Source organism: Microtus pennsylvanicus, chromosome 19, assembly GCF_037038515.1.
Source record: "Microtus pennsylvanicus isolate mMicPen1 chromosome 19, mMicPen1.hap1, whole genome shotgun sequence".
Lineage (NCBI taxonomy): Eukaryota > Metazoa > Chordata > Mammalia > Rodentia > Cricetidae > Microtus > Microtus pennsylvanicus.
Genome location: NC_134597.1, coordinates 4,520,022 through 4,533,707, shown reverse-complemented (window position 1 = coordinate 4,533,707; position 13,686 = coordinate 4,520,022).

The following is a 13,686-nucleotide window of genomic DNA, read 5'->3' as shown; positions in this document are numbered from 1 at the left end:
GTTCACTGAAAAAGAATGAAGGAGCTAGGATCGTAAGGAAAAGAAAATAATCAAGAGGGAAATGACGAATGTCTCCAGTTTGAAAAGGAACTCCCTGAGGTTTAAAACGAAATAAAAAATAAATAAACAGGAAGGAAAGGCCTCTGGAAGCCATGGTGTTTTTTAAAACAAAATAAAACACACAAAAATGGGAAGCTAAATGCTGTGCAAGGAAACAATGGACAAGAAAAGCAGTGCTGAGTGCAGAGAGGTTTGGATTTAGGGTTTGCTTTCCATCCAGAGGAAAGGGTCACAGCAGAAGCACACCCGCACATCATGCTGGACTTCATCTCCTAAGGAGAAAACCATGGTTAATTTATCTCAGTGTAATACTGTTTCACACTATTTTATCTTATGATCCTTTTCCTGTTCCTGTTCCTGATGAGATTTAAAAAAACTGGACTTTGATGGCTTCCGAGGGAGAGGGGGAAGGGTTTTGATTTGCAAATCTTAACCTCCCCAAATAATAATAATTCGATTCCAACAAGTAAGTAAACAAACAAGGAGAAGAAGAGATTTATCTTTACCATTTCAACTCCTGGCCCGGTCTGATGGAAGTAAAGAATTTAGTAAGAAGGGAAGGAAGCAGAGAAACAAGACAATGGAGCAGAAGAGAAGAATGCACACCCAGTAAGATGGCCGGATTTGTGAGAAAATCCAATGAACAATTGGATTTGAAGGATGTGTGCAATAAGGAGGATGGAATAATAAGATATTTAGAAAGGGAAATTACCTGGGAAAGTGAGAGTGAAGGATGAATTGTGTGGGAGATGATTAAGGGCTGAGCAAGGCAGAGGAGGGAGGAGATAATTGGTAATTGGAATGGGAAACACAATGTGACTAAGGGGCTGTAAAAGGGCCAGGTCCAACTCAGCACAGCAACCCTGCGACCTCTAAGGAAGGTGCACAACTAGACAGGAAGGTGGAGAAGACACACACAGGTCATGGTTAACTCGTAAAGTCAGGACAATAGAAGCAGCCCCGCCATTCTCTCAGAATGAAAGCACACCGAGAGGGGTACATTAGTCTGTGTTCGCCATCCATTCATGAGCAGAATACTCTTCGTCTCCCTTTGTCAAAGGCTGGCTTATAAAATGATTGCCATTAGCGGGAAGAAAAGGTAAGCATTATCAGGGAAGTTAGGAAAAGATTGAGTCTGGAGTAACTGCAGTGGGGGGTCTGTGGGCAAGCCTCTTCGTGGTCCTTGATGTAAGATTTCCAAATCTAGCATCCCATAGAAGACCTAGAGATCAATTATCCAAATACAAGTGTAGGTAGCAAGGAGGGAGGGAGTTTAGATTGTAACTAATTTGTGCTCTCTGCAACATTTCGCCCTCCATAAAAATAGTTGCCCTAAGTGAAAAAGCTTATGGTATTATTTGAAACACATGAGAGGATTTATAGCAATGCAAAGCAGTAGACACAAACTTAATTGAAAAAAAAAATTCATGTTGGGAGTTGCTCTAAATGCCTGTGATTTCCCTTTTTGCTTTCCCTTGTTTGAGCTTAGGATTCCTAGCAAGCACACGCACAGACCCCCTTCGGAGGGAAGCTGATAAAGTAATTTAGCTGGGAAGGCTTAATGAGATAATGATGCTAAGGCCAGTTAACAACTAATAAGCATGTAACCACGAGGGATGATATTGTTGCTTATTAATTATAATGATGATGTGGAGGAGAGAGACAAGGTGGCACTTGCGTAGCCGAGAGTACTCAGGAGTAGGGCTGACTCCCAGAGGCGAAGCTGTCATCAGAGGGCTTTAGAGTTAGGTCACCAGTTAGCAGCGTTTGAAAATGCACGGCTGCTGGGTTATATGGCCACCATAGACCTAGAGGCCATCCAAAAAGTAATGGCTGCTTTCCTGATGGTGGGCAGGGCTGAAGTGCAGTCCTGTGTGACTTCAGGATAGATGCAGCATCAGACTCCAGGTCAAAGTCTGGGAAGTCTGCTTGATGATAATTCTCCAAGTATACATTCCTGGGAGACAGGCCGGTGTCCAGAATGAACTGGGTATATTCCATGTCGACCCTCTTCCCCTTCACCAGGGAGACTGGTGAGTCCAATGTGGAGTGGACTGGAGCCAGCCAATTGGTTTGCTATTGTAATTGTTGGTTTTTGATTGTTTGTTTGTTTTGTTTTTTTCAAGACATGGTTTCCCTGTTCCCTGACTGTCCTGGAACTCTTTGTAGATCAGGCTGGTATTGAACTCACAGATATTTGCCTACCTCTGCCTCCTGAGTGCTGGGATTAAAGGCGTGCGTCACCACTGCCTAGTTGTTTGTTTTTTAACTTGCCTTAGAAAAGAGCTCAGAAGATTTTTCTTTCTTTTTCTTTGAGGTACCTTATCTGCTGACTTGGCTTTAAGGGTTTGGGTGTTAGTAACTAACCAGTCTCTGTTTCCTCTTTGCCCAGGACGGGAACTGTAGTATCAGCACAGTGCAAACATACTCCTCTGTAGCCGTCAGAAGGGTAGAGAAATCAAGGCAGGTTGTGCAAGTGGCAGATAAGCAGTTATGGAAAAAGGCATCAGGCTTGTTGGGAATCTTAGGATTCCTCCAGGGAGGCATAGGATCAGAAAACATAGGTACAGCTTGGGAAAGCTGACTGAGCGCCTGGTAATGTATTATGAAACTCAGCACCTTATCCCTGTCTGCCCCAACAACTCTGGGTGGGTCCTGGAGCCTCAGCTATTGCCTACTTTTTTTTTTATTTTTATTTTTTATTTTTTTTATTGAAAAAAAATTTCCCAGCCTCCCATTTCCCTCCCCCTCCTCCCATTCCTCTCCCCTCTCCCCACTCCTCTCCCCCTCTGTCTCCAGTCTGAAGAGCAGTCAGGGTTCCCTGCCCTGTGGAAAGTCCAAAGTCCTCCCCCCTCCATCCTGGTCTAGGAAGGTGAACATCCAAACTGGCTAGGCTCCCACAAAGCCAGAACATGAAGTAGGATCAAAACCCAGTGCCATTGTCCTTGGCTTCTCAGCAGCCCTCATTGTCTGCCATATTCAGAGAGTCTAGTTTTATCCCATGCTTTTTCAGTCACAGTCCAGCTGGCCTTGGTGAGCTCCCAATAGATCAGCCCCACTGTCTCCGTGGGTGGGTGCACCCCTTGTGGTCCTGACTTCTTTGCTCATGTTCTCCCTCCTTCTGCTCCTCACTGGGACATTGGGAGCTCAGTCCGGTGCTCCAATGTGGGTTTCTGTCTCTATCTCCATCCATCGCCAGATGAAGGTTCTATGGTGATGTGCAAGATATTCATCAGTATGGTGATAGAATAGGGTCATTTCAGGTTCCCTATCCTCAGCTGCCCCAGGAACTAACTGGGGACATCAACCTGGGCACCTGGGAGCCCCTCTAGATCCAAGTCTCTTGCTAACCCTAAGATAGCTCCCTTAATTAAGATATGTGCTTCCCTGCTCCCCTATCCAAACTTGCTTTATCCCAATCATCCCGTTTCCCCAAGTTCCCCCCATCCTCCCCTTCTCACTTTTCTCTCCCCATCTCCCCTTACTCCCCTCCCACCCCACCCCCAAGATCCCAATTTTTTGCCCAGCAATCTTGTCTACTTCCCATAACCAGGAGGATAGCTATATATTTTTCTTTGGGTTCACCTTCTTATTTAGCTTCTTTAGGATATCAAATTATAGACTCAATGACCTTTATTTATGCCTATAAACCAATTATGAATGAGTACATCCCATGTTCATCTTTTTGGGTCTGGCTTACCTCACTCAGGATAGTGTTTTCTATTTCCATCCATTTGCATGCAAAATTCGAGAAGTCATTGTTTTTTCCGCTGAGTAGTACTCTAATGTGTATATATTCCACACTTTCTTCATCCATTTTTCCATTGAAGGACATCTAGGTTGTTTCCAGGTTCTGGCTATTACAAATAATGCTGCTATGAACATAGTTGAACAAATGCCCTTGTCATATGATCGGGCATCTCTTGGGTATATTCCCAAGAGTGGCATTGCTGGGTCCAGGGGTGGGTTGATCCCGAATTTCCTGAGAAACCGCCACACTGCTTTCCAAAGTGGTTGCACAAGTTTGCATTCCCACCAGCAATGGATGAGGGTACCCCTTCCTCCACAGCCTCTCCAGCAAAGGCTATCATTGGTGTTTTTGATTTTAGCCATTCTGACAGGTGTAAGATGATATCTCAAAGTTGTTTTGATTTGCATTTCCCTGATCGCTAAGGAGGTTGAGCATGACCTTAAGTGTCTTTTGGCAATTTTAACTTCTGTTGAGAATTTTCTGTTCGGATCAGTGCCCCATTTTTTAATTGGGTTAATTAGCATTTTAAAGTCTAGTCTTGAGTTCTTTATATATTTTGGAGATCAGACCTTTGTCTGTTGCGGGGTTGATGAAGATCTTCTCCCAGTCAGTGGGTTGCCTTTTTGTCTTAGTGACAGTGTCCTTTGCTTTACAGAAGCTTCTCAGTTTCAGTAGGTCCCATTTATTCAATGTTGCCCTTAATGTCTGTGCTGCTGGGGTTATACCTAGGAAGATTAGGGATACAAGGGGCATACCTAAATATAATAAAAGCTATTTACAGCAAACCAACAGCTAACATCAAACTAAACGGAGAGAAACTCAAACCCATCCCACTAAAATCAGGAACATGACAAGGCTGTCCACTCTCTCCATACCTCTTCAATATAGTGCTTGAAGTTTTAGCAATAGAAATAAGACAACATAAGGGGATCTAGGGAATTCGAATTGGAAAGGAAGGAGTTAAACTTTCGTTATTTGCAGATGATATGATAGTGTACATAAGCGACCCCAAAAACTCCACCAAAGAACTCCTACATCTGATAAACACCTTTATTAATGTGGCAGGATACAAGATCAACTCCAAAAAATCAGTCACCCTCCTATACACAAAGAATATGGAAGCAGAGAGGGAAATCAAAGAAGCTTCACCTTTCACGATAGCCACAAACAGCATAAAATATCTTGGGGTAACTCTAACCAAGGAAGTGAAAGATCTATTTGACAAAGAACTTTAAGGCATTGAAGAAAGAAATTGAAGAGGATACCAGAAAATGGAAGGTTCTCCCTTGCTCTTGGATTGGGAGGATCAACATAGTAAAAATGGCAATTCTACCAAAGACAATTTATAGATTCAATGCAATCCCCATCAAGGTCCCGTCAAAATTCTTCACAGATCTTGAGAGGACAGTAATCAACTTTATATGGAAAAACAAAAAACCCAGGATAGCCAAAACAATCTTATACAATAAAGGAACTTCTGGAGGCATTACCATCCCTGACTTCAAACTCTATTACAGAGCTACAATAATGAAAACAGTGTGGTATGGGCATAAAAACAGAGAAGTCGACCAATGGAATCATATAGAAGACCCGGATTTTAACTCACAAACCTATGAACACCTCATTTTTGATAAAGGAGCTAAAAGTATACAATGAAAGAAAGAAAGCATCTTCAACAAATGGTGCTGGCACAACTGGATGTCAACCTGTAGAAGAATGAAAATAGACCCATATCTATCACCATGCACAAAACTCAAGTCCAAATAGATCAAAGACCTCAATATCAATCTGAACACACTGAACCTGATAGAAGAGAAAGTGGGAAGTACCCTACAACATATGGGCACAGGCAATCGCTTCCTAGGTATTGCCTACTTTTTGCTGTGTCTTTTTGATCCAATTCAGCAATGACAGGGTGATTTTCCATGCCTCCTGGTGCTGTCACTGGCAAAATGAGGGCTATGTCGCTGGATTTGATAGCCGTTATGTGATTTGTATATTGAGTACAGTACACATGATCGTAGTAGAGAATGGCACTGTTATCACCAGTTTCTTAAGGGAGATTAATTTCATTTTTATTCAACATGTGATTTGGAAGTGGCAAGAGGTGAAAGAATGTGGGTCTGGAAACCGGGACTTCGCTAGTTCTTTCCTTCACACCAGTTCTGTGACCTTGAACAAGTCCCTCCATCTTCTGAACCTTGCCTCCTCATACATAAAACGAAGGGCTATTGAGGATAATCTTAATAGTTGTAGAGCTATATCCAGATTTATAATTCTATATTTAGACACTTTATATTTTTAGTTCTGTGAGACCCTTTATGAGAGAGGCAGAGGATCATTGCTATTGCCTTAAGTTTGGGTTCAGAGAAGGTGGTTCAAGAGAAAGGCAGATCTTAGTGAGCAGCACTGATGTAGCAGCCTTATGCCAATCTTAACTCAAGGGCTTCTAAGCTGAGGATGAAGTCCAGGAAAAGATTAAACGATTCCTTTGTTATTGTATAGTTAAGAAGATATATAGTCAACACAGATCTCCCTGACAGGAAAATCATGCCTTCTCTCACAGTTTAAAACACAGTGCTTCTATTATTGACCATAGAGAAGCCGAGCTGGTGTCTACATAGACCCTTCACTCCTATGTTCTTTCGTCTTTGGTACAGGAAGGTGCTCTCATGCTATCAAAGAGAAATGTAAGCACCAACCCAGCCATAAACCCTTTGATCTGTGATGCTGTTATGTCTGCAAGAGATGCTAGGGCAGTGGTGGCACAAAGCCTGTGGGAGTAATCACCCAATATCCGATTTGATTTAAGAACTACTCTAAGAAATGTCCAGGCTCAACACTCCTTGGGTGATCAAAAACCTGAAACTCAATAGTTCAGGGACCTAGGATGAAGCCAACTATTACTCTTCTAATAAATTAAAAAATAGCAATAAAATAATTCCTGATGACACTCTGCTATACTCATAGATCACTTTCCTGCTCAGTCATCATCAGAGAGCCTTCTTCCTGTGATAGATGGGAATATAAAGACCTACAGCTAGACATTGTGTAGAGAGTGAGAGACATTGAAAAAGACCTAAGTGGGATGTCTCCATCAAATCCCTTCCCCCAGGGCTCAGGGAACAGCACAGAAGAGGAGGCAGAAAGAATGTAAGAGCCAGAGGGATGGAGAACACCAGGACATCAAGGCCGACTAAATCAACATGAGCAAAGCTCATTTGACCTCACTGAGACGGCAGTAGCACACACAGGGACTGCTCTAGGGTCCCTGCTTATATATTATGGCTTCCAGTTTAGTGGTTTCATGTTTTATGATTTTATATTTTTTGGGATTCCTGAGAGGGTCACTGTTTCTTATGCCTTTTGGGGTTCTTTTTCTTCTGTTGGTTTATTTTATTCAATTCCAATTTGCTAGTTTTTGCTTAATCTTATTATATTATAATTTATTACTCTCTCTTAGAAGCCGTTTTCTGATGAGAGACAGAAAGAGGGGATTTGTAACATAAACCACAATATATATATTTATAGATATCAGTTGATTAAGGGTACCCCAGGGCTATTGGCAGAATGAGTTCCCACAACAAGGATCTGGATGGAAAGAGAGGTGGAGAGGAAATGGGAGGAGCAGAGGGAGGGGAAACTGAAAACGGGATAGATTATCTGAGGAAAAAACAAAATCTATTTTTTTTAAAAAAAAGCCCCCCCCCCAAAAAAAAAGCAAAAATACAAAACAAAACAAAAACCACAATGCTTATTTCCCATAGCTTATGGAGCAAGCCACAGAGTTTTGACAGTCTTAGAGGCTCTCAGCTGGGAAGTGAGGAAGGTAGGTGCAAGGGAAGGCATCAGTAAAGACTGCTGATTCTCATGTGAACATCTCTTTGAGTCCAACATCCCCGCTTCCTTTGAGTATCACGTGACCAGTCGTACACCATGAGTATATAAAATGCATCGCGCTTGGAACCCCTCTGCCGTGTTCATCTTCCCATTCCCAGCAGGTAAAGGAGAGACACTGACCCGAAGCAGAGAATCACACGATCGACTTCCCTCATCTACGCAGTGGTCACAGAACTGGAGGCCCTCCAAGCCCAAGCCTCTGCGCAGCTGGGCATGGTGCCACTCTGGCGCTTAGGAGGCTTAGTAGGAGAATCTCATGCTGGAACTCTGACTGGACTATATAGAGAGACTGTCTCCAACAACAGCCGCAGCATCCTCCTCTCTTGCCCTCCCTTGAAAAAAGATTCCTGACACTAAAGAGCCCATCTTGTCAATTTAGCTAATAATTCATTTTGCATAAAAGAAACCATATATTTTGATTTTTTTCATGGCAGATAAACTATTTTAATAATTCCAATTTGATTGCAATCTGAATAAAATACCCCTCTAAAAAAATATCAGCATAATAGCCATTGCCACATAGAGGAGTGTTGCTTCTTGGTCAGGCATGCTTGTGAACCAAAAATAACCATCTAGACCAGGGTTTCTTAAACGGTTTTCTTTCATGGTTCTTTTTCTTTGAGAAATTTTATATGCCTCCAGGTATGTAAAGTAGTTCTATAAATCAAACAGTTACTCATAATAAATTCTTAAGAAACGTGTTTAAAAATAACTCTTTTATATACAAATAATTCACATATATGACTATATATACATACACACACACATACACACACACACACACACACACACACATACACACACACACACATATTGGTTTTTTGAGACAGGGTTTTTCTTTAGAGTAGCTTTGGAGCCTGTCCTGGAACTTGCTCTGTAGATCAGGCTGGCCTTGAACTCACAGGAATCGGTCTGCCTCTGCCTCCTTAGTGTTGAGATTAAAGGTATGTGACACCATAATTTGACAACTTTACTATATATTAAAGATAAATCTTTCTACTAAAAAGATGTAGGTGTTTGTGGTGTGGGAGGTCCTTCTGTCTATATGTTGTTTTTATTGGCTAATGAATAAAGAAACTGCTTTGGACCTATAGCCAGGCAGAACTTAGGTAGGTGGGGAAGGTTGGGCTGAAGGCAGGGAGCAAGACGGGCGGAGTTGGAGAGATGCCAAGAAGCCACTACCAGAGATAGAAGTGCTGAAACTTTGCTGGTAGGCTACGACCTCGTGGGGATATACAGATGAATAGAAATGGGTTAAGAGTTAGCCAATAAGAAGCTAGAACTAAAGGGCCAAGCAGTGATTTAATTGATACAGTGTGGTTAACCAGTGCCCTTCCCACTACGCGTTTGCTCTTTGTGGCAGAAAGAGTTACATCTTGATAGAAATATTGGCAGGACATGGGACATCTTCAACATTTTTCAGAGTTGATTGTTATTTTGATTTTATAACCATCAATGCTGAGAATAATACTTCATATAAAAATTTGCAAAATGGCAGAAGAGTCAAAAGAAGTATAGTTAGGGTCACTTCGGAGATTGCTGGCAATTCTGTCTTAATCCCAAGCCAAAACTTATTCAATATATTTAAAAAAATTAAACTAGGTCAGCAAATAAAATAACAAATTTAAAAACCAAACTTTGAATCCAATCCAATCTAAAAATATACTAATTTGATGCCTACGTATTAGAAATAAGGACAAGTAAATATTAAAAGTCCCTATTCTCCATAATTAAACCCCCGTGTCTCTAAGGTGGCAGAAAACACTGTCTAGATGATAAAACATGGTCATACATGGAATAGAGCCTTCTGCGGTCAGCATTTGCTGCTGTTGCATACAGCACGTGAAGTGTTAAATCAGCATGTTCTGTGCCCTTAGAACAAAGGATGCAACGAACTCGAACTCGTGGGATGCAGCACAGGTGAGCATGGCCAGGAACACCTCGGACTGATTATGCATTTGAATTTAAATTAACTACTCTGCATTGAGAAACCCTTCACTACCACCACATTCACCATAACCCCCACCTTCAGTCAGGTGACCCGCATATGGCTGTTAATCTCCATGGAAGCTTAGAAGCTGAGTTTTAAATGTTTATTGACTGATTTAAGAAAGAGGTTGCATCAAGGTTAATTTAGAAGTGTAGGGCATCAAATGGAGGGGCTGCTCCTTTGTGCATCTGGCTTGAAAGTCGCAAAGACAGCCAGTCCTCTCTTGATAAGAACATTGGTGCTTAGGATTTTAAACCTTCTTTCAAATATTGACTTCAACTGCTCCTAGGCAAAGCTCCAGCTTCAGACTTTATTATGTAATATATTGGTTTGCTGTGCCCAAGACTGAACCTAGGCCTTGTGCGTGCTATGCAAAGACTCTTTTCCTCTACCTCAGCTCTAAACTTAGTCTCAGCGCACAACTTTACAAGTTCTCACTACCATTTCTGTTTTGTTTTGGGCTTCTTTAGTTTCAATTTATTCTTTCTTTTTTTTTGTCGTTGCTGAGTACATGCTAATTTTTATTTAATATGGTTGTGTTTAGCTAAGTGTGAAGAAATAGGAATGCCAAAGTATGGAATTTGGAGAAATAAAGATAGAATCGAACTCCATGTTGTCACCTAAGGGAAGGAGGTAGTTCTCTTTATGGAATCACTTACTAGATGTATAACTTTTATATAACTTCTAATAGGCAAAGTACAGAACAGTGTGTGCGGTGTGGTACTGTTTGTATGTGCACCAACGCTTGTATGTTCAGTATGTTTCTATGCATTCTGTGACTGTGGAAAGACATTTAAGGAAGTGGTAATAGTGGTTTTCTCTGGGGAGGAACAGGCTGGGAGATTGGAAGACTATCCTGTTATCCTATTATATAGTGTATCATGTTCATGTATTAGCTATTCTTATTTTTATAAGGCAAAAGGCAGAGCTATTTTTACTGAGATGAAAAAGTACAAAAGGCATATTGTTATGTATAAAGAACAAATTGCAGAATAGTATAAATAGTATATGATCTGACTTTTGTAATCATAAGTGTATATATATATATATATATATATATATATGGCATACACATACATATATAAGAATGTGTACCATAGTGTTAACAGTGGGGCACTTGGGAGAAAGAAAATCTGTGCTCATATATAGACTTTTATTTTTTTATTCTATGCGCTTCTATTTTGTCTGTTTTCATACCAAGCACACCACACATCAATATATTAGAAATAATTCATAAAACATTAACCAAACTGGACATTAAACAAAACTTCCCAGACCATTTTTTTGGTTCAGCTATTCCTTTTGTATTTCACAGATTCAGCTCTGATCTCTCTCCGTCTCCTCTCTGAGGCTTCCTCAGTCTCCCGTTCCTTTGCTCACCTTTTCCTCAGTTTCCCCGCATCAACAGGACTTAGATAAGGTTGTCACTAAGAAATCATACGAACGCTGCTGTGGGCTGTCTGACACCACAGCACTTCCCCTTGGGTCAACTTAACTGACTTTTTGGAGACAGGTGGCCTTGAGCATGCTGTGGGGCTGAGGCTGACCTTGAATTCCTCATCCTCCTGCTTCCGCATCCCAAATGCTGGGACTTTAGGTGTGATGGGATCTGGCCTTCATACTCCCTAGGTGAGCACTCTCTTAACTGAGCCATGACCCCAGCCACACCATTTCCTTTGTAATTAATCCAGAATGTTGTAGCTCAGATCTCCTTGTGCCCACTTTAGAGTCTTCACTTTGGGTTAAGTGAAACTCCCCATCTCTTTAAGAAAGTACTCATGTTTTCTGGATCATTTTGCATCATCATGTTAAATACAGTATGTCTTCAGTCTCAAAAAAAAAAAACCAAACACTTCTAAATACTGCCCTATTTCTGCTAGTTCTTCTTGACATTTCTGAGAAACGTCTCCCTTACTTCTGTAAAGCCATCGCGCCATCACTCCTTCTTAATCCCCCTCCTCTCGGAATTTCAGATGTGACCAAATGTTCCCCCTAATTTCTCTTTTTCAAGGTCATGATTCTTCAAATCAGTGGTTCTCATCTTCCCAAATTCATTGGCCAAAGCCTCCTTGACTTTCATTTTTCCTTTCACTCCTTGGTTCTCATGGGTCTCCCCCTTCACCACCATGGTTCCTTCTTTGCTCCCCTCATCTTGGAGTGTTGGGTTGCTCATAGCTCAGTTCTTGGAGACATCTGTCTTCTATCTTTAAACTCATTTGTTAGCGGTACTATATAGCTCTTAACTATGAATAGCATCTCCCTGCTGTAATCTGACCAAGCTCCAACTTGTACCTAGACTTACAGATTCATTGTCTTTTTGACACCACTGTTTGACTTTGTAACAGCAATCTCAAACGCATCAAGTCCAGAACACATAGACCCACCCACTTCTTCTGACATTTTCATGTCAGTAAATGACAATTCTACTGGAGTTCTCCTTTCTAAATATGTCCTGAACCTGATTCCTTTCCGTAGCTCTCTTCCTGACTCCCTGGTCCAGCATCAGTCAGCTGAGTTAGTGCGATACTCAATCTAACTTTGCTCCTTAAAAACCTGCTTATGTTTAAATACATAAATTACAGTATATCATTGCTTTGCACTACATTCTCAAATGGCTTCTGCCACACTCAGCATAAAATCTAAAGTCCTTGCTATAAACTTTAAGCCTTGCAATGCCTCTTAACTCAAATTTTATCTTGGAACTCACTCCATCTTTTTCCCCTTCACTGTTTTTACTTCACAGCGACCTGGCTGCTTTGGAACATGCTCCTGCCTCAGAATGCTTTCCTTACAGTATCTGCAGGGAAGACTCTTCTTGGCTGGATCCTTTCCTGTCACCTTATCAGGCAATCTCCCTTGAGCACAGTGTCTGGAGCACGAGGCTCTCTCCCTCGGCCCCTTTACCCTGCCTTATTTTTGGCAGCTCCTGATACGCTGCCTATGAAGAAAACTAATCTTTGCTAATGATTTATCTCTCCTAGAACAGACAAATGGCTATTCTGTCTCACTTAACACATCTCTAACATTCAGAAGAAAAAAGATTATCACAGAGTATTTTAAAAGAATTTTCTGAGTTTTCAAAAAAGATGGCCAGAGTTTCTCTTCAGCATATTCTCATTACATGAAATTCTATTATAGATAGTCTATTTCTCCATTAAAATCTCCTGTCTTTAAATTAAAAAAAAGAAAACAAATCTGGTTCACCTTTTTCTTTAGAAACTATTGTAGACTAACAAATATTTTCAAAAATAGTATAGATAACTCCATTTACTCATCCTCTACTGTTTACCAAATTATTTTCTCTGTCCTTTTGATTTTCTAATGGTTTTCTAAACTCTTTTTTCTTCAATCTTTTATGATTTTTTCACACAGATTTCCAGTATCTCTCTACTGCCTCTTAAAAACCTAGGAACTTACCCATACTAGATAATCTCTGTGCCATGGAGCTGCCTCCTGACCCAATTCCAATTCTTATTTTGTTGATGGGTTTTCTTCTAGACCAGATTTAAATTCCTTTACACAAGGAAGGGAAAGGATATTTCAATTAAATGGGAGAAAATAGGTTTAACCAAATTTTTTATAGTTTAAAAAAAAGAAGAAAAAGAAGAGGAAGACTTTCATCTTTGAAGTGCACTGTCCTACAGAGAGGTACACGATCCTGTAGACATCCATCTTAGAAGCACACTGTCCTACAGAGAGGTGCACTCTCTTGTAGACTTCCATCTTTGAAACACACTATCCTACAGAGAGGTGAAGACACTCTCTTACAAATTTTGTATGCCAGTTTGCTTTCTGTGATTTCTAGAGACTGGCAATTTTCAGGCTCTCCTGTGCCTTATCTCTTATAGAAAGAGTTGAATACAAATAAATCTATGAGTTTTTTTTAAATGTACGCTCATATTTCTTTTTAGCCACTTGTTTTGTTGAGTTCTTGCCATTTGTTTAGTCACCAAACATTTTGTGTTTCTACTGTGTGCTATTGTCC